This window comes from Pleurodeles waltl, chromosome 7, assembly GCF_031143425.1.
Source record: "Pleurodeles waltl isolate 20211129_DDA chromosome 7, aPleWal1.hap1.20221129, whole genome shotgun sequence".
NCBI lineage: Eukaryota > Metazoa > Chordata > Amphibia > Caudata > Salamandridae > Pleurodeles > Pleurodeles waltl.
In genome coordinates, this window is record NC_090446.1 from 808,092,182 (window position 1) to 808,113,047 (window position 20,866).

The window sequence follows — 20,866 nt, forward strand, 5'->3', positions numbered from 1 at the left end:
TGAGGTCTTCTTTCTCTGTGGGCATTGATGTTGGGAGTGCCACCCCAGCTAAGAACCCTTGTATGTTTTCATGTTGGGGCAATTGAAAGGGATTATAAGGTGTATGGTAATGTGATGTAAATGCATCACGTATCTGGGATTGCTGGAAAGTGAACTCTGAGGGTGATATATACGAATCCTCACAATAGGAGCAGAGAGAGTCAGTACTATGTAGTAGCCAAGCTAACATGCGACGGGCCTTGTCGTCGTCAGCGTGAATTTTGGCCTGGTACGACCTAAAGTCAACGCACCGCAATTGCTCCACAAGGTGTGTGTGCGTAACTAATGTCTTGTTCAGTTCTGTCTGTGTGGTGGGGTTGTCCCTGACGGCGGCTTCCAGAGGTTTCAGAGAAGCCTCCATTTGCATCAAGTCCCTGTGTATCATGGTCCAAGCTCCCATTACTGTGCGAATAAAGTGACTCCATAACACTACCTTCATCGCCTCCCAATCCATGAGCAAGGATGTCGATGTCCCCCAATTCTCAGTGAAGTAGTGCGTCAACGTTTCATCTGTCTCGGCTCGTAGTGCCTGGTCCTCAAGTAAGATCGGTTGCAGTCGCCAGAAGGAAACTGGAGGTCTAGCAGCACCCTACTCTAGTTGTATCTGTAATGGATTGTAATCAGAGATTGTCTTTCCCAAATATTCTTCCCCTGTCACTTGAAGTTGGGTTGTCGGGTCACACAGGATCCTGTCCAGCCTAACATGCAAGTCATGTACCACCGAGTAGTGCGAGTAGTCTATATAATCTGGATATAAAGATTTCCTACTATATAATAGTGGCCAATGTTGAAGGCTCTATACAAATATTACTGCTGTCATCTCAACTGGGGAGCCAGGAAGTGGGGGTGTGATCTGTCAAGTCGTGAGTCAATTACACAGTTAAAATCACCCCCTAATGTTCATGGTAGATGAGCCCATTGTGTTAAGACAGTAATTAGTCGAGAGAAAAAGGCAGGATACGCTGTGTTAGGTGCATATATACTACCTAATAATGCTGCCTCCCCATCCAAGAGTCCCTCCACCATCCCATATCTACCCTCAGAATCAACATCTGCCCTCAGTGTTTGGAAGGGGAACTCCCAGGCAGATTCACACCAAGGCCCCTCGTGCAAACCCAGAGTATGTGATACAATAGCAATGACCCCTCCAATGTCTCTGTTAGCATTCTTCCTCCCCCTCTCATCATTGCCTCTTGCAAGAAAGCAATTTCTATACCCCTCCTTCGTAGGTATTGCTGCACAGAATGTCTCTTTCTGGTTCAGCCCATGCCTCGGACATTCCATGCCATGAATTTATACTTAGCCATCCTGTTTATATTTTAAAGTGAGTTCCTTGTATCAGCTGGCCGTGTGTTCATATGCCACCACACCATTTCTCAATACTCAAGCCAGGCCTGTGAAGAAAAGTTGTTATTACATCATGGGGTTTAAACAATTGTACAACCAGAACTCCCAACCCAGGGCTATCCCGGAGCCAGGGGTTCACCTATCACCTTCAGCTTTGCTGGGAACAGAAGTGAGTAGCAGAGGCCGGCCTGCTGCACCTACGCTTCATGCGCAGGAAAGAGGCCCTGCAGCATTGCACTGCGAGACTGTAGTCCAGGAAGATGTGAACCCTGGTGCTGTCGTACAGGAGAGGGGACGCTGCGTTCGCCACCGCAGAAGGACCTCCTTATCTCTGTAGTTCAGGAAGCGGGCTACCACAGGTCTGGGGGGAGGGGTCTCTGGAAGAGGGTGCCGCATCACCACCCTGTGGGCACGCTCCAGAGTGGCATGGTACTTGGCAAAGGTAGAGGCTATATCCTGGGGGATCATATTGAGTGTCCTAGGAGTGAGTTCTGATTTCCTCTCTCACGTCTCCAAAGCACCGTTAGCTATTTCCCCTCCCTCCCCACCCATTTTGCTCTCCAGCTGGAGTGCTTAAGCTTCAAGATGTGCTATGCATTCTTGTTCCTCCTTCTCCTGGCAGCGCAAGAGGGCCCTGGCATAGCCGCGGATTGTAGCCTTATCTGCATCCCAGATCGTGATGTTAGATTGGTCTGTGCCGTCGTTGTCTTGAAAACAGTGCTCAATCTTCTAATGGAGGCCAGCAGAGTAGGTCTCGTCTTGTAAGAACCATGCGTTAAGAAGCCACATGGGCCTCCGACTACGGTCAGAGTGGCCAATTGTCAGGAGAATCGGAGTGTGATCGGAGACATCGCGGGCAAGTATTTGTGCTTGGGTGACGAAGGGAAGGTTGGTGGCAGGCATAAGAATCGCGTTTATGCAAGCATGTCTATGGTGTGCTGCAGAGGTACAAGTATATTGTCGTGAGCGAGGATGCCAGACAGACACAAAGGCTAAGGCTTGCCACCCACTTCTTAAGGGACACAGAACATCCACTGCAGGCCTCAGGTGGGGGGTCAGTGATGTTGAGGCCCGGATCTAGGACCACATTCAAATCCCAACTGACAATGGTGGAGCCCACGGGCATCTGAGCTAGCAAGTCTGAGTGTGGAGAAGAACGGGTCAAATGCAGTAGGAGGGAAAGGCATGGTCAGCCACGCAAGATGGCGGGAGGGTTTTAGTGCTGCTCTGGCTGGACACCCAAGATCCTGGAGAGCCTACCGCCATCCCTGGCCATTTAGACCGCAAAGTTAAGGGGCCAACAGGTGGACATACCAGAGACGCCTAAGGGCCGAGATCGCGGCCTGAAGCACCCCCATTCAGCAGAGTGGTGAATAGGCCCAATCAGGGCCTGACCTCGGTCACTGCCGCTTGGGTGAAGGGGGGCAGCGAGAAGCCTGAGGACCTGCACAAGGCCTGTTTGCCGCTCCTGGAGAGTTCGCGGAGGTAGCATTGTGTAGATACTGTAGATACAGTGTGAGGCGTCACTACTGAATGAGATAGATGTGCCTAGTCTCCCGGCCTCTGTTGGCAAAAGTCTAGATGAACTCATAACCATAGAGGAGATTGGGTAGGCTATTGCAACCCTGAAGTCGAGTAAAACTACTGGCCCAGACAGCTATCTTGCAGAATATTATTCTAAATTTAGGGATATATTGATACCCCAACTCCATGGTCTTTATTAGGAGGCCCTGGTAAGAGATGCCCTCCCTCACGATCTAGACCAGGCCGTCATAGTGGTACTCCCAAAGTCTCGCCCCCCCCCCCCCTCAGCGGCCTGCGCAGACTACCGGTCAATATCGCTAATCAACAGTGAAATTAAAATCTATGCTAATACATTGGCCACCTGTCTAAAGACAGTTTTGCGCCACCCTGATCAATGTGGTTTCATACCAACCAACAGCACAAGGCACTGCCTGCAAATGTTATATGCTGCCCTAGCACACTGATACATGCTCCCTTCTCCACAGCCCCTCTTAGTAATTGCCTTCGAAAAAGCATTCGATACACTGGACTGGGGGTACTTCGACCTCGTTCTCCAAAAAGTGGGCCTGGGGCGCCCTTTTTGCCTCATGATACAGCTTCTATACCAAACGCCGACAGCTCATGTCCTGGTGAATGGGGTTCTCTCTGAGGCCTTCCCGATCTGGAGAGGTACAAGGTAGGGCTGTCCTCTGTCCCCGCTCCTCTTCGTCCTAGCCATAGAACCATTAGTGCAATTGATTCGCTGGGATGCCTTCCTTACAGGATGGCTGTGGCCGGGGGAGGGAGGAAGACAGCATCACGCTTTACGCTGATGATGTGCTACTCTACTTATCACATCAGGCGGTGAGTGAACCCAGATGTCTCTAACTGCTGCACGTATATGGGGAGGCCTCTGTCCTCTGGGTGAATCATAAAAAATCTCCCCTGGTCCCGCTTTCGGGCTGTTGTGATTTTGTTGATTGGCAGTCGAATATCCCCTACCTTGGCGTAAGAGTGGCACTTGACGCGACCCTGACCTGAACCCTTAATCTTACCCCTCTTACTCGTAGGGCGAAAGCAGATCTGGGGAGGTGGCAGACATTGCTGCTGAATGCAATGGGCTGTATAGCACTCTGGAAGATGTCAATCCTGCATGCTTCCTTTAAATCCTTCCAAATCTCCTCATCCAACTCCAACACCACTGGTTTTGGAATAAGGACGCAGTGGCTTGCTCCTTCATTTGGCATAACAGCAGGCAACGCCTCTCCAGCGCAGCACATATGACTGTGGTTTGGGTATGTCCAATGTATATTTCTACTATTTAGCTATTCAGGTACTCATTGTTAATGAATGGCTTATGGGGGCTGAGACGATCCAGCCTACTATCTGGAGCTCTCAACAATGGGGTTCTCAAGCATTATGGACATGCTTTACAGCAGTCCCATCCCTGGAACCACAACAGAGGTGACAAGCCAGACCCTACACGGATGGCGCACGGCTGAAACACAGACGAGGTGGTGAGGCTGGATTACCCAACAGATTCCCCTATGGCAAGGGACATGATTGCGAGAGGTTGCAACCCTAGAGGGATTCTCACGATGAGATGCTATAGGCCTCAGTGGTGGGAGATGTTTGGGAAGGCACTCATATGATGTCCTTTCAAAAATTCAAGGACAACTGAGACATGCTCTAAAGGTACACATCATCAAAAACACCCCTATACCTGAATTTAGCCATATGCAGGCCAAGACAATGATGGGGACACAGGGTGCAAGGGGGGTGGTTAGATATATATTGCTCCCTCATATTAAATGCCTCTTCATCCCTCCAACCCTTGCGGTCTCGCAGGGAGGCTGGGACTGATCCAAAGGAAGACGAGGACTTGCGGGACGCGCTGATGGTGCCACGTACTATCACAATCTCCTCTAGACTATGTTTGGTGCAAATGTACTATCTGCATTGCGCCTATCTAACCCACTCTAGACTTCACAGGGCCGGGCTAAAGCCTATTTCTCAATGCAATAGATGTCCCTACTCACCTGCTGACTTTTTCCATGTAGCCTGGTCCTGCCCCAACATTATAAGATACTGGACGCAAATTCTGAAAGAACTCTCCACAGTACTGGATCTCGCCTTGGAGTTCTCTCCACTGATGGTCCTATTAGGGGTGATAGAGGGCATTTGGGGCTGTTGGGCATTCCGAACATTCCTGGGTACTGCGCTACTTATAGCAAAAAAAGGCGTTGCAATGTGTTGGGCGTCGAGCCCCCCCCCTTCATTGCACCAAATTAGTTGAGGGGTAGACTGGTGTGCCCAATTGGAGCGACCCGTGTATCAGGCAAGGGGCTGCCTGAAAAAATACAGTAAAGGTCTGGTCCAAATAGTTGGGAACTGCATGATTAAGAATGTTTCATATATATAATATGTGGGCTTGTAAATTTGTATTATACTGTGACACTAGGAATTGCCTTCTCCTGCAAGTAACATGTTGCTATGCACAGAAATCAATAAAGTTGGTTATTAAAACAAAATATATATGATTTCAATTAAAACCTGTTGAGATATTGTTGAAGATACAGCTTACCTTAGGTCAAATGACTGGGTGTAACTGACATTTGAGAACTTGTGAATTCCCCCCAGACAGTCACACAATAGTGGGATTAGAAGGGCCTGAAAGACCTTTCCACTGGCAGGAATGGGGGGGGGGAGCTAAGCACAGCCCTACTTACACCACAACAGGCTGAGCTCTGCCACCACACAATAGGCTTAATGACCCTCTACTGAGTACAGCCACTTAGGAGCCAAGGAAGAGGAGGCAGACAACTCTTAGAACTTCAAAGAAACCTCTATAAACTTCTCCCATCTTCTAGGAGCGGGGCACCAGGTTCTAAACATATGGCTATCAGATCCACTTTTTCAGTTTACTACTGGACCTGGGGAAGGACTCTAAGAGAACTGCCTGCTGCTCTACCTGGAAAGACTTCTTTGATGCCTGGAGCCCGCATTGAACCTGCAGAGGCCAGCCCTTCATCTTCACCTGCACCCAGGAATTCAGAATAACTCCAAGGGCTAGTTTAGCTGGCCTACTGTTAAAAACCACAGAGACTTAATGGGCTCCCACCATCTTGAACCCGGACTTGGACCCAGTCTAAGTGAGTCCTGAAGCCCCAAGAGGTCACCATCCACTCCTGGAACCTTGGATGTGGTACTAAAGTTTCCCATACAGCCAGTTTCCAAATGTGAGGATTTAGACAAAATTTGGTCAAAAAGTGCCTTAAGTACCTGGAGGAGACCAGGACCAACCTTCTCGCCTATCCACCCGAGGTACATCACTAGGCTGAATGAATTCTTCTTCACAAATCCTTTTCAGCGGTCCTTCCCGAAAGGGGTATCTGACCTCATGGAACTGTCTTCGATTATAGCTTTCTATGTCCCACTGTTGATTTTTGACTTCCATCTTGACGACTAAGTCTGAAGGTAAAACTCCTCACTGCAGCTTCACTCCCCGGATAACCGGAAATGACCTTTCCTCATCAGACACTCCTGTAGACTTCCCTCACTGAACTTGTACCTTCTCAGAGATTTTTTCTTCACATTTTGTTTAAATCTGAGGGTAAGCGCTGATCGGGCCCAATCCACTTTGTTTGTCCAAACTGTGCTCCATTGCGGTCAGCTTTAACTTTTGAGTTTGTCCCAGTCTATCTGGACCAGGTGTCCGTGGCTGACACTTTCTGCTTTTTAATACTTAAAACTTAAAAAATCAATGTCTCTAGTTCTTCTAATTGGACTTTGATGGTTTTGGTGTTAAATTAATTATTACATTTTTCTCTATTTTTCTAAATTGTTTTTAGATTTTTAGTGGGTTGTTTTTTCACTGTATTGCTGTTTGTGTGAGACATAAATACCTAACACATTGCCTCCCAGTGTAGCCTGACTGCTTTGCGTGCCAAGCTAACCAGGGATAAGCAGGTTAAATTAAACTAAGGACTTTTTTTTTACCCTGCAAAAGTTTGTGGCTGTTTCTTGACCAGGCTTCACACTCCAGTTATCCAACAACCGAATTTTTCACAGATTCATATCCAAAATGGCCAGGTTCTTGGGTCTTCTTGCGAGATCTTGCACGGACCCAGCAAGGGAGGACGGTGAGGAGAGCATAATGTAGGAGCAAGGGAGGGTTGAGCCTTATTACCCTCGGGGAATAGGAAATGTGGCAATGAATTATAGCAGGGCTTCGTTCTGAAGGATATGGGACTATACTCAATGGGGGGTATATTGTGTTTTGGCATATGACACCGGAGAAACGGGATGCAAAAGTAAAGCCCATGAATGCCTGCAGGATTCTTGATGACCTGTAGTAACATTAGAACATAGGGAAAATGTTGGCACCTGATTGTGAAAAGGTTGCAAGCACAGTGGTTCTCTCTATGTAAATATTAAATACAAATATCCATTTTTAATTCTGCCATTCTTTGTGATGTTTTTATATACAGCTATTGATGCTGTTCACTTTCATTTATTTATTGTTTTTTGCAGCAAGGAAAACAACCAAAACCTCGCGTTAACACACTAATATTACTCATCCATTGACATCAGAGAAGAGTTAGAAATGAAGAGTCAAAAAGAATATAGAGATATATAACACAAATGTAATAAACACTCTCTACTTCACCTTCAGTTCTACTGATAACAAAACATCCATGATTATAGGGTTTGAAACCAGTTCTGAAGAGCATCCCAAACCTGCTTGGATTTATGTAGGCAGTTTTGTTGCTGCTGGAATGCCATTTTGGTGGCGATAACATTTCTCATTTTCTGAATGGAGATTCTGAATCATGCAACCTTTGAGCTAAGTGTGAATGGGCCACTAATTAACCGACATTTAAAAAAAAATATTTGGACCTTTCTCCTCTTCCCAAGGAACATAAGAGTCTTGGACTAATACCAGATCCCAACACAAGAAAAGACTTGGGCCAGGCATACAAGTGATAACATTCATTTGAGGAGACTGAAGGGAAGGGAAGGGCATCTTGGCTTGCATGAAGGGAGGGGTCAAAGAACTGCTACTGAATTGGTGGCGGGTTAAACCTTAAGAATGCACCTGTCTTAGACTACCATAAATATTAAAACTCTGTGAACTATATTGTCGCCAAATGTCTATGGCTATACCTGTGCACAAATCACAGCACCGGCCATCAAAGGGGAAATCCTGAAAGGATTACATACAAAAAGATATGGATAGTGCACCACTGCGCAAAGTCAGTAAATTCCAGTAACACAACGTTGTCTTTTAAACATCTTCATTTTTTATTATTTCTTTTTCTTGAACAAATGAGCAATCAGCCAACACGTTTCATCCTACACAAAAGGACTTCTTCAGGGCTGAAATGTATCACAAAAAGAATGTGTATATCACACCAGGACAGATAAGACACAGTAAATACAAAAATAGTTAAACAACAAAAAAATGTACAAGGACATACAGAAAATCACCTCTAATGCACATACTTATGACCATAAAGAACTTATAATCATAAGAGACAAGGGACACATGCTACCAGGAATGTTATTCACACATATAATCGATAGAGACATCTATATTGATATACCACATGACACATATTGCTAAAATTTACAAAGACAAAATACAAAAAACAAAATACAAACACCAGTTTTTAAAAAAAAGGATATAGTCTACATATTTCTAAAGATTTTTATATCGCCACCATTCTGTAATTTTTAACATAATATTTACTGAAAAGAAAAGAAAGATTTTTTGTATATGTAAAGAAATAAATATGATATCAAACACGTCATACCTTATATTTGCATGGTCTTTAAATTGATTGTCTTTCCATATTATTGGAATTAAAGGTCCAACCTATTATTACAAAAAAGAATGACAACACTATGTAATATCCCACGGATTGAAAAACGAGTAACAACCAAAAGTTATAGACTACCCACACATAAATTTAATATTTTCAAAATTTTCAAAAGATGGAGAATTTAAAAAGAAGTCAACAAACTCCATAAACAAATAGCTTTATATAAATGGCCAAAAATGCCACACAGAGAGATCACCAAAAAACCCATGATATAATTTCAAAAAGACACGAAAAATTACGCTCTAAAGATAATAACCAAGGCTTATATGAATAAATATATAAATATAGCTATTTCTATTTTACAAAAAAACACAACTCTTAAACCATAACCCCACAAACCTACAAGTGCTTAGACAAAAACATATTTTTATAAATTCTAACACTCCACATATACTAATATGCTATTAATTCGTGTTATCACTACAAAACAATGTTTTTTGTCTAAGCACTTGTAGGTTTGTGGGGTTATGATTTATGAGTTGTGTTTTTTTGGAAAAGTTCACAGAGTTTTAATATTTATGGTAGTCTAAGACAGGTGCATTCTTAAGGTTTAACCCTCCACCAATTCAGTAGCAGTTCATTTCGAGTTTTTTTTTCTTGCTTTGCACTGTCCTACCACTTATAAGTGAAATATTTTTCCTTGTGTTTTCACTAAAATGTCTCGATTCAAGGACAAACATGAAGAAATGGCGAGGGACCTTTTTTGTAATCAAACTGTACAGAACGGAAGTGATAGTATTACTACAGGTCAAGAAGATTGAAAATCCAAATTTCAGAAATTAGAGAGATTGAAGAAACAGGAGATGGCCAGATGGTGGGATGGCATCACATTACAAAAATATATTGAAAATAAAAGAATTCCAAGATGCCTAAGAATTCTTATTTTTCCCACATTCGAGGATCTGGATGAGGAATCCCTGACCGAGTGGGAAGACAATTTGCAGAGTGCCACGTTTACGATGATGCACATCTTGATCAAACATTCTGAGAAAAAAACCTCCAAATTACAAGAGAAAAGTATTGATGATATGAATTTGAAAGATGCTGAGAGAGCGTAGCTTATATAATCTATATTAACATGAACTGTTTATGTACTATTGTGTGATAATACGGTATAGTAATTATATTAGTCGAAGTTTTGCTTAAATGTGCTCCTGAAATCATGACCACGAAGAGTGGCCACCAATGCATACGCATACTAATAATGATGAATAAAATGTTTATGTTATGTTTAATCAAGCTTGTATTAACATTTATGTTATTGCATTTGTATTAAAACCTTTATAGGCCTTAAATTAGCGTAAGCTGTGGGTTTTAGCTGCCCAGCTCTCATATTAAATGCATTTTTCTGCTTTTCCAGTGTGCTGACTCGCAAAGGGCAAAAAGAAAAAAGGGAGCACACTGCCCCACACTCAAGCAAAAAGTTAGCCCCAATGCATCATGGTAAATGCAGTCACTTCGTTTTGTGCTGAAAAAGTAATCAAAAGTCTTTCACCTAAGTAGGTGCAGCAAGTGCTGTGTATCTCTGGACACGTGTTTCTAGGTTTAGCCCGTCATCAGCAGAGAGCAGCCACATCTGTGGGGTTGCTTGAAATGCCGCCAAAAGTCTTCTCAGGTTTATGTACCACTCACTGGCGCACAGGTGCCTCACCAGAGCTGGTCAGCTCGTTAGCTCAAGGGAGCAGTCATTGGACAAAAAGAAAAAAGGGAGCACACTGCCCCACACTCAAGCAAAAAGTTAGCCCCAATGCATCAAGGTAAATGCAGTCACTTCGTTTTGTGCTGAAAAAGTAATCAAAAGTCTTTCACCTAAGTAGGTGCAGCAAGTGCTGTGTATCTCTGGACACGTGTTTCTAGGTTTAGCCCGTCATCAGCAGAGAGCAGCCACGTCTGTGGGGTTGCTTGAAATGCCGCCAAAAGTCTTCTCAGGTTTATGTACCACTCACTGGCGCACAGGTGCCTCACCAGAGCTCGTCAGCTCGTTAGCTCAAGGGAGCAGTCATTGGACAAAAAGAAAAAAGGGAGCACACTGCCCCACACTCAAGCAAAAAGTTAGCCCCAATGCATCATGGTAAATGCAGTCACTTCGTTTTGTGCTGAAAAAGTAATCAAAAGTCTTTCACCTAAGTAGGTGCAGCAAGTGCTGTGTATCTCTGGACACGTGTTTCTAGGTTTAGCCCGTCATCAGCAGAGAGCAGCCACGTCTGTGGGGTTGCTTGAAATGCCGCCAAAAGTCTTCTCAGGTTTATGTACCACTCACTGGCGCACAGGTGCCTCACCAGTGCTCGTCAGCTCGTTAGCTCAAGGGAGCAGTCATTGGACAAAAAGAAAAAAGGGAGCACACTGCCCCACACTCAAGCAAAAAGTTAGCCCCAATGCATCATGGTAAATGCAGTCACTTCGTTTTGTGCTGAAAAAGTAATCAAAAGTCTTTCACCTAAGTAGGTGCAGCAAGTGCTGTGTATCTCTGGACACGTGTTTCTAGGTTTAGCCCGTCATCAGCAGAGAGCAGCAACATCTGTGGGGTTGCTTGAAATGCCGCCAAAAGTCTTCTCAGGTTTATGTACCACTCACTGGCGCACAGGTGCCTCACCAGAGCTCGTCAGCTCGTTAGCTCAAGGGAGCAGTCATTGGACAAAAAGAAAAAAGGGAGCAAAGGGCCATGACCCTGCAAATGTTCTTTTTCTTCAACTTGGAAGACGAATGTATCTATGTAGATTCCGTTCCCAAACACATATTTGGTGCCTTGGTTTAAAAGCTATGCGCAAATTGAAACAAATGTAGATTAATGAAATGCACAAGGTCACTTAGACCGATGGAAAAAGAATCTGCTGACCCAAAATACGTGCCAAAGAGTGAAGTAACGCCGGATGTGCCACCTCCGAAGATGTCAATTATGAAGACCAATCAAAGAACCACGAACTAATGTGGGTTGACAATTGGGATTACCAAAATGCTAAATTTGATAGGTTAAAGATAGTGGGGTATAGTTAGTTCCAATGGGATTTTAGGGGAATGTACTACGAAAAAGGGATAAAAACCCACATCACAGAAGGGCCATTAGAATTAGGTAGGGAATGCTATTGATTTTACACAGAAACTCTGTCACTCTGTTTGGTGACTTTGAGACTTATTAAAACCATCCTCATTCATAGACTGCCCATTTACACTTTTCCTCCTTACGAGGGAAGTGGCTCATATTGACTTTAGTTTAGACTGATGGCGTTTGACTGATGTCCTGAAGACGAAGACTGATCCTGAATGCTGACCAAATCCTTGGAGGGTAATTATGACAATCCAATTTGTAATTTGTCTGCTTGCTTTTCTTTTCTAGGTACCAACTGCTTAATTTTGACAGAGACCATAGCTAGATGTTTTCCAAATTGGTGTTCTAAATTGTTTTGCATGAAGCCCAACATGCCAATGCTAATTAGTGGTTAGGACAGGTGATCATCAAATTGACGCAAATAGACAAACGGCAGACATTATGTTATGTTGAACTGACGCGTATTTGACACTTTACTGTATTCTGATCTATGTTTGCGTCGTGTTATATTCTGATGTTTATGATTTTTGCTTTATTGAAATCTTACCAAAGTTGCCATATCGTAACTATGCTGTTGTGTTTCTTGGCTTTGAGATTGACGCACTTAATTTTAGATTGTAACTAATAGGGAATAAAATTCATAAAATTCTATTAAAGGTGTGGTTATTCATGGCTGAAAGGTCATGGTTGTGTCGTCAATTTGATTAATGTCTTTAACCAAAGTGAAATGTATTGTGGTAATAAATATTGATGACATTATTGATATATTGATTGACATATTGATCAGCTATCTCGTCCTACGGTGTCTCTCAACTGGGTGAAAAGATTCATTGGCCTAAAACGAGTCCTAATGTGTAATAAATCAACATAAAAGGACGCGTTATCAATGCCATTAAGAGAAATTATGAGATCTTGGATAAAGAAACGGATGAAAGCCAAATATCCTTGCGTGATAAGAAACTACGCAAAATCAAACAGGATGAGATTGACTACAGAGAAGGTCGTATTTATACATTTGCACGGAAATACGATTATTTAAAAACACCTGTGGCCAGTAAGAGAACACGGATTGAAACGTCGGATACTGATTCAGCCAGCTTAAGTTCTGTAGGTTCTTTTGAAAGCACAACATCCAGTGCAGCATCGACATCAGCACCACCAGTTTGCAATCCATCTCCTTTTTTAGTGGAGATGGAAAGGTTAAGATTAGGAAGCAAATTTGTACGAAAAGAGAGAGTGGAAAGACCAGAAGGGGGGTAAGAGATGGAAACAAAAGCACAGGTTTAGACTCTCAGGGGGTACAAACACGCTCCAAGAAAAACTAACTATTTGTAATCTGACAAATGCTGATGGTTATATTGTAACATCAACCATTGACCAGACTTTAGAGCAAGAACAACTAGTGATTGTTAATTTATCTGATCATGTACTTAATAAAGATGAATATAGAGTTCTCAATAAAGGATTGGGCTTTTGTCCAACACAAATGGGCGATCCTACCAACTTTTTTGTTGATGTATTTAAATTTACACGCTTGTTAAAATTGAAGGATCATTTCAACTCCATGCATATGTCTAGCCGTTTGGCAGTCGAGTCACCGCCTGTTCTGTTTCATACGGTGTCTGATTTACAAGATTTGCAACTGCCCATGTCACTTACCGATGATACTAGTGTGGACATAAACAGTTTAAGATACGATTTGGGAATTGAGGAAGATACACAGGTCAATAGTGGACTTAAACCAGTTTCAAAATTTGTGCCTTATGGAACACATCCCAACATTAATCTTTTCCGCACTAGATTGACTAATGACATGTATAGACGTCTAGATAGAAGTAACACTTTTAAGTTTAGCAATGACAATCTGACCCAAATGGAGAGGAAAGCATTACTTTCTCTAAAATCTGATCCTTTGTTGGTTATTAGGGAGGCAGACAAAGGTGGGAATGTAGTACTAATGAATAAAGCCGACTACATACAGGAAATTAACAGACAATTGAATGACACGGTGTGCTATGAACGTATCACGGAGAATCCAATGAAATCGCTTGGCGATTTCATCAATATGCGTTTGGATGACTGGTGACAGAGTGGCCTTATCTCAGATGGGGAATATAAGTATTTGAAAGTACATGAACCACGTTTACCATGTATCTATGTATTGCCTAAGATACATAAAGGAGATAGGTTTCCTCCTGGTAGATCTATTATCTCGGGGAATTCTTCCCCCACAGAGAGACTATCTGAATATGTGGACACATTTTTACAACCGTTTGTACACAATTTACCTGCATATATTCAAGATAGGAAAGACGTTAAATAAATTTGATGACTTTGAGTGGTCTGATGACCTGATGTTTGTAACCATGGATGTTACTAGTCTTTACACTTGTATATATAAACAGTTCGGGATAAGAGTGGTTGAAGCTTTTCTATGTACTAGGATGGCAGACCATTGGCAACATAATAACATGGTGATGGAAATGATTGATATCATGCTTTCAAATATTTTTTTCTTACATGATGGTCAGTGGTTCCATCAAATACAGGGGACTGCGAAGGGTTCCAGGTTTGCTCCCTCGAACTGGGGTGGCATGGTGAGCAAAAGAACGATGGATTAAACCCAGATCTGTGACTGGGGGTGAGTGTTTGCATTGTCAGCACTCCGTCCATCATCCTTTTGTGTTACTAATGTTGCCCTAAGTGGGAAGAGTATGCCCAGACGTGGGTCCCTTGCTCACTGTCCCACTGGAATCAAGCTAGCCTGGCTGAAGAAGAGTGATACCCTGAAACCAGTCCCAGGATGCTTGTTTCCGGTCCAGGGAGGACCCGGCCTGGCAGTTCAGGCTGGACTGTTCCCATGAGGAACAGGGTCAAGACTGATTTGCATATGGCTGGGTCCGAACTGGGGTGGCATGGTGAGCAAAAGAACGATGGATTAAACCCAGATCTGTGACTGGGGGTGAGTGTTTTCATTGTCAGCACTCCGTCCATCATCCTTTTGTGTTACTAATGTTGCCCTAAGAGGGAAGGTATGCCCAGACGTGGGTCCCTTGCTCACTGTGCCACTGGAATCAAGCTAGCCTGGCTGAAGAAGGGTGATACGCTGAAACCGGTCCCAGGATGCTTGTTTCCGGTCCAGGGAGGACCTGGCCTGGCAGTTCGGGCTGGACTGTTCCCATGAGGAACAGGGTCAAGACTGATTTGCATATGGCTGGGTCCGATCTGTGGTGGCATGGTGAGCAAAAGAACGATGGATTAAACCCAGATCTGTGACTGGGGGTGAGTGTTTGCATTGTCAGCACTCCGTCCATCATCCTTTTGTGTTACTAATGTTGCCCTAAGTGGGAAGGGTATGCCCAGACGTGGGTCCCTTGCTCACTGTGCCACTGGAATCAAGCTAGCCTGGCTGAAGAAGGGTGACACCCTGAAACCCGTCCCAGGATGCTTGTTTCCGGTCCAGGGAGGACCCGGCCTGGCAGTTCAGGCTGGACTGTTCCCATGAGGAACAGGGTCAAGACTGATTTGCATATGGCTGGGTCCGAACTGGGGTGGCATGGTGAGCAAAAGAACGATGGATTAAACCCAGATCTGTGACAGGGGGTGAGTGTTTGCATTGTAAGCACTCCGTCCATCATCCTTTTGTGTTACTAATGTTGCCCTAAGTGGGAAGGGTATGCCCAGACGTGGGTCCCTTGCTCATTGTGCCACTGGAATCAAGCTAGCCTGGCTGAAGAAGGGTGACACCCTGAAACCCGTCCCAGGATGCTTGTTTCCGGTCCAGGGAGGACCCGGCCTGGCAGTTCGGGCTGGACTGTTCCCATGAGGAACAGGGTCAAGACTGATTTGCCTATGGCTGGGTCCGAACTGGGGTGGCATGGTGAGCAAAAGAACGATGGATTAAACCCAGATCTGTGACTGGGGGTGAGTGTTTGCATTGTAAGCACTCCGTCCATCATCCTTTTGTGTTACTAATGTTGCCCTAAGTGGGAAGGGTATGCCCAGACGTGGGTCCCTTGCTCACTGTGCCACTGGAATCAAGCTAGCCTGGCTGAAGAAGGGTGATACCCTGAAACCGGTCCCAGGATGCTTGTTTCCGGTCCAGGGAGGACCCGGCCTGGCAGTTCGGGCTGGACTGTTCCCATGAGGAACAGGGTCAAGACTGATTTGCATATGGCTGGGTCTGAACTGGGGTGGCATGGTGAGCAAAAGAACGTTGGATTAAACCCAGATCTGTGACTGGGGGCGAGTGTTTGCATTGTCAGCACTCCGTCCATCATCCTTTTGTGTTACTAATGTTGCCCTAAGTGGGAAGGGTATGCCCAGACGTGGGTCCCTTGCTCACTGTGCCACTGGAATCAAGCTAGCCTGGCTGAAGAAGGGTGATACCCTGAAACCGGTCCCAGGATGCTTGTTTCCGGTCCAGGGAGGACCCGGCCTGGCAGTTCGGGCTGGACTGTTCCCATGAGGAACAGGGTCAAGACTGATTTGCATATGGCTGGGTCCGAACTGGGGTGGCATGGTGAGCAAAAGAATGATGGATTAAACCCAGATCTGTGACTGGGGGTGAGTGTTTGCATTGTCAGCACTCCGTCCATCATCCTTTTGTGTTACTAATGTTGCTCCCTCTTATGCCTGCCTTTTCATGGGTTGGTATGAGAGGGAGCATGCCTGTGGCAAGCACGCGTCCCAATGGACTGATCTATTCATTTTTTGGGGGAGATACATAGACAATATTAAACTCATATGGAAAGGCTCTGTTGAGCAAATTTTGATGTGTCATATGTTTCTTAATGATAACCCCTTTAATGTCAAACTCAGTCTACAATATAGCAAGGAAAAGATTGACTTTCTTGACATTACATTCTATGTTGAAGGGAATAAGATACAGAGCACTCTCTTTAGAAAGCCTACCTCATGTAACAGTGTCCTACATGCCAGCAGTGCCCATCCTAAGTCTGTGATCAACAATATCCCCTTCGGAAAAATGGTCTGCATAAGACAAAATTGTAGCACCAACAAGACATTCAGGGGCATATTTATACTCCGTTTGCGCCGAATTTGCGTCATTTTTTTCGACGCAAATTCGGCGCAAAACTAACGCCATATTTATACTTTGGCGTTAGACGCGTCTAGCGCCAAAGTATGAGGAATGAGCGTCATTTTTTTGCGTGAACGCCTTCCTTGCGTTAATGAGATGCAAGGTAGGCGTTCCCATCTAAAAAAATGACTGCGACGCAAATGCGTCGTATTTATACTCCCGGGCAAAAATCACGCCCGGGAGTGGGCGGGGCAAAAAACCCCGCATTTGCGCCTCTTTTTAACGCCTGGGTCAGGGCAGGCGTTAAGGGACCTGTGGGCTCAAAATGAGCCCACAGCTGCCCTCCCATGCCCCCAGGGACACCCCCTGCCACCCTTGCCCACCCCAGGAGGACACCCAAGGATGGAGGGACCCATCCCAGGGACATTCAGGTAAGTTCAGGTAAGTATAATTTTTTTATTTTTTATTTTATTTTTTGGCATAGGGGGGCCTGATTTGTGCCCCCCTACATGCCACAATGCCCAATGACCATGCCCATGGGCATGGCCATTGGGCAAGGGGGCATGACTCCTGTCTTTACTAAGACAGGAGTCATGTAAATGGCGTCTGGGCGTCGTTAAAAATGGCGCAAATCGGGTGGAGGCGTTTTTTTTGCCTCAACCTGACTTGCCCCATTTTAAGACGCCCTAACGCCATTTTCCCCAACGCCGGCGCTGCCTGATGTACGTGGTTTTTTTCCACGCACACCAGGCAGCGCCGGTCTGCTAGCGCCGGCTAACGCCATTCAATAAATACGGCGCCCGCATGGTGCTTCAGAATGGCGTTAGCCGGCGCTAATCTTTTTGGCGCAAAACTGCGATAGCGCAGTTTTGCGTCAAAAAGTATAAATATGGCCCTCACTACACATGTCGACAAAGTCAAACAAAGATTCAGAAATCGAGGCTATGGAGAACATATCCTGACAACAGCGGAAAAGCGAGTAGGGCAACTAATGAGAAGCAATACGCTTGTAATGAATAATAGTAATAGTGACAAAAGAAGAAAGGAGCAGACCCTTGTGAGATTTGTTACCCAATTCTCTACATCAAGCAATGACATATATAAGATCATTAGGAAGCATTGGCATTTACTATTGGAAATACCTCATATTCGTAATCGTATCTCTAAAAAACCTCAGATAATCTATCGAAGGGGTAGAACCCCTAGGGATCACTTGTGCCCTAGTTATATTGGTACGAATAAATCATCTACGTGGGCCCACAAGGTTTCTTTATATGTCATGAGTGCAACATCTGTATCTTGGGTATTGATAAGATTAAAAAGTTCTGTTACAATTCACGTAAAAGCTATGAAATCAAACAGTTCATCAACTATAAAACGAGATATGCTGTTTACATTGTAGGATGTGGATGTGGTAAAATTTATGCTGTCAGCACTATACGGCCTCTCAAACTCCGTATACAAGAACATGTCCGTGCAATTAAGAATAAAGACATTAGATGTCCTCTGTCACTGCATATGTTGGAACAACATACAGATGACAATAAGATCTGGTTTCATGGGATTGATACGGTACCATCAAACAAAAGAGGGGGTGACAGAGAATTGATCCTGCGGCGCAGAGAGGCAGCATGGATGTGCCGCCTACACGCTGTGAGTATGGGCCACAATACAGATGAAGAATTCCATTATTTCCTTTAAATAGACATCGTTTGTCAGGTCTTTGTTCTCTTTTTTTCCCCTGTTGGCAAATTTCTATTTAGAATTTCACAATTTTAGTTTTTTTTTATTGGATTCACCCGCAATTGATGGTGGGCCATAATTGTCATATAACCTATATACATTTAGTATAGCTGACACCAGTTCAAAATGGCCGACGTCTGTGGGAAAACAGGGCTGATTGCAGAGGCCCCCTAACTTTTTGCCCCCATTTTCCACTTTATGCTGGTGTTTTCCTGACTCTGATGGTGCCCTGGGTACTGCTAACCAGTCCCAGGGCCTGTGCTCTGTGCAAAATCAATATGCAAATTAGGCTAATTATAATTGGCTAAGTGAACCTACCTATAAGTCCCTAGTATATGGTAGGGCATGTAGGTTTAGGGACCACAGCATAGGTGGTGCACACCTAGGTGCACTGCTGAGGTGCCCAGTGTCATTTTAAAAGCAGGCCTGCCTTGCTGGCTGCTTTTAAATTAAAGTTATATGCAAATTCGACTTTGGAATTAAAGGTACTTCCAAAGTCTTAAACTACCTTATTCTTACATATAAGTCACCCCTAAGGTGTGCCCTATGTGCCCCTAGGGCTGGGTGCCAAGTAACTATAAGCAGGGACTTTATAAAAATAGGTTTATAAGCCCTGGTGAGGTAAAAACAGCCAAATTCGTTTTTCCCTCATTGAAGTAAATGGCCTTCATAGGCTAGAATGGGCAGACTTTATTTTAAATTTTAAAGTCTCCTTAAATGTTACATACCAAGAATTTGGTATCAAATTAATTGTTGTAATAAATCCCACAACTTCCAGTTGTTGGATTTAATATAACTTGTTCAGGTAAAAAGTTTAGACTTTACCTAAAAAGTTGCCAATTTCAGCTCTGCATTGTTTTTGCTGCTGTGCTCTGATTGGCCAGCCTGCAGCAGCTTCTGCCAGGCTGCCTTGATGAGGTGTGAAGTGGCCTGACTTCACACAAAGGAATGTGCTTGGGGGAGAGAATCTCCCCTCAGTAGATGGTGAGGCAGGAAGGGGGAGGGCGGCCAAACTGGACTTCAAAGGCAGAGAAGGACATTTGGAGCACCCAGCAACACCCCCACATCCTGCAACCCCAGACAACTAGGTGCCCCCTTGATTAGATTAGGAGAGGGCAGGAGAGGGGTGTGTTTATGATTTTTAGCCACACCAGTGGGTGGGCTCAGCCAGATGTAACCTCCAAAAATCAGATTCAGCCATGTTGGATTTTTAGAGACTGTTGCCTTTTGGGATGGATTTTTGCCACACTTCCCAGGAAGTGGTCATCACAGGGGGACGACCCTGTACCTGATTGGAGGATCAGGACCCCCCTGCTTTTCACCCAGGAGCAAGGATAAAACTGGCAGACCTGACCCCACACCTCAGATCCCTACCAGATTTCAACAAGAAAGGAACTAAAGGAGAAGAAGGACTGCCCTGCTGGACCCCTGGCCTGCACCTGGAACCTGCACTCAGAAGGACTGCACCAGCTGCACACTTGGGCTTCACCACAAGAAGGACTTTGCCTGGCTTCAACTGGTTCAAGGAGGGACTCCCTGTTTGCTACAGGTGAAAAATTGCTAACCAGAGTCCCCTGCACCAACTCCTGAAGAAAGCGACCAGCTGACCACTGTCCAGTGGCCAAAAAGGAGTTTGCGCCAGGTGCATTCTGGGAGTTGAAGTCCGCACCCCCCAAGGACCATCACAGAACTTCTGGACCCTTGGGGTGAGCTGTGGACCCCAAAAGAACCTTAAAAGAACATCTGGGTGAAGCCCCAGAAGTTTGGAAAAGATTTGAGAATTTTTAGAAAAAAGCTCCAGAGAGGGACCGACCCGCCGCGGAAATTCTAGCCGGCTTGCCTCAACCGCGACCCGGCCTGACTTCGTGGTTCGTCCCGGTAAAGAAAAACATCCAAAAAAGAGACTAAGGGGGTCATTCTGACCCTGGCGGCCGGTGACCGCCAGGGTCACCGACCACGGGAGCACCGCCAACAGGCTGGCGGTGCTCCCGAGGGCATTCTGACCGCATTCTGAGCGCGCTCCGCAGCCATGGGGATTCTGACACCCCCTACCGCCATCCTGTTCCTGGCGGGTCTCCCGCCAGGAACAGGATGGCGGTAGGGGGTGCCGCGGGGCCCCTGGGGGACCCTGCAGTGCCCATGCCCATGGCATGGGCACTGCAGGGGCCCCCGTAAGAGGGCCCCGCAAAGTATTTCAGTGTCTGCAAAGCAGACACTGAAATACGCGACGGGTGCAACTGCACCCGTCGCACCCCTGCAACT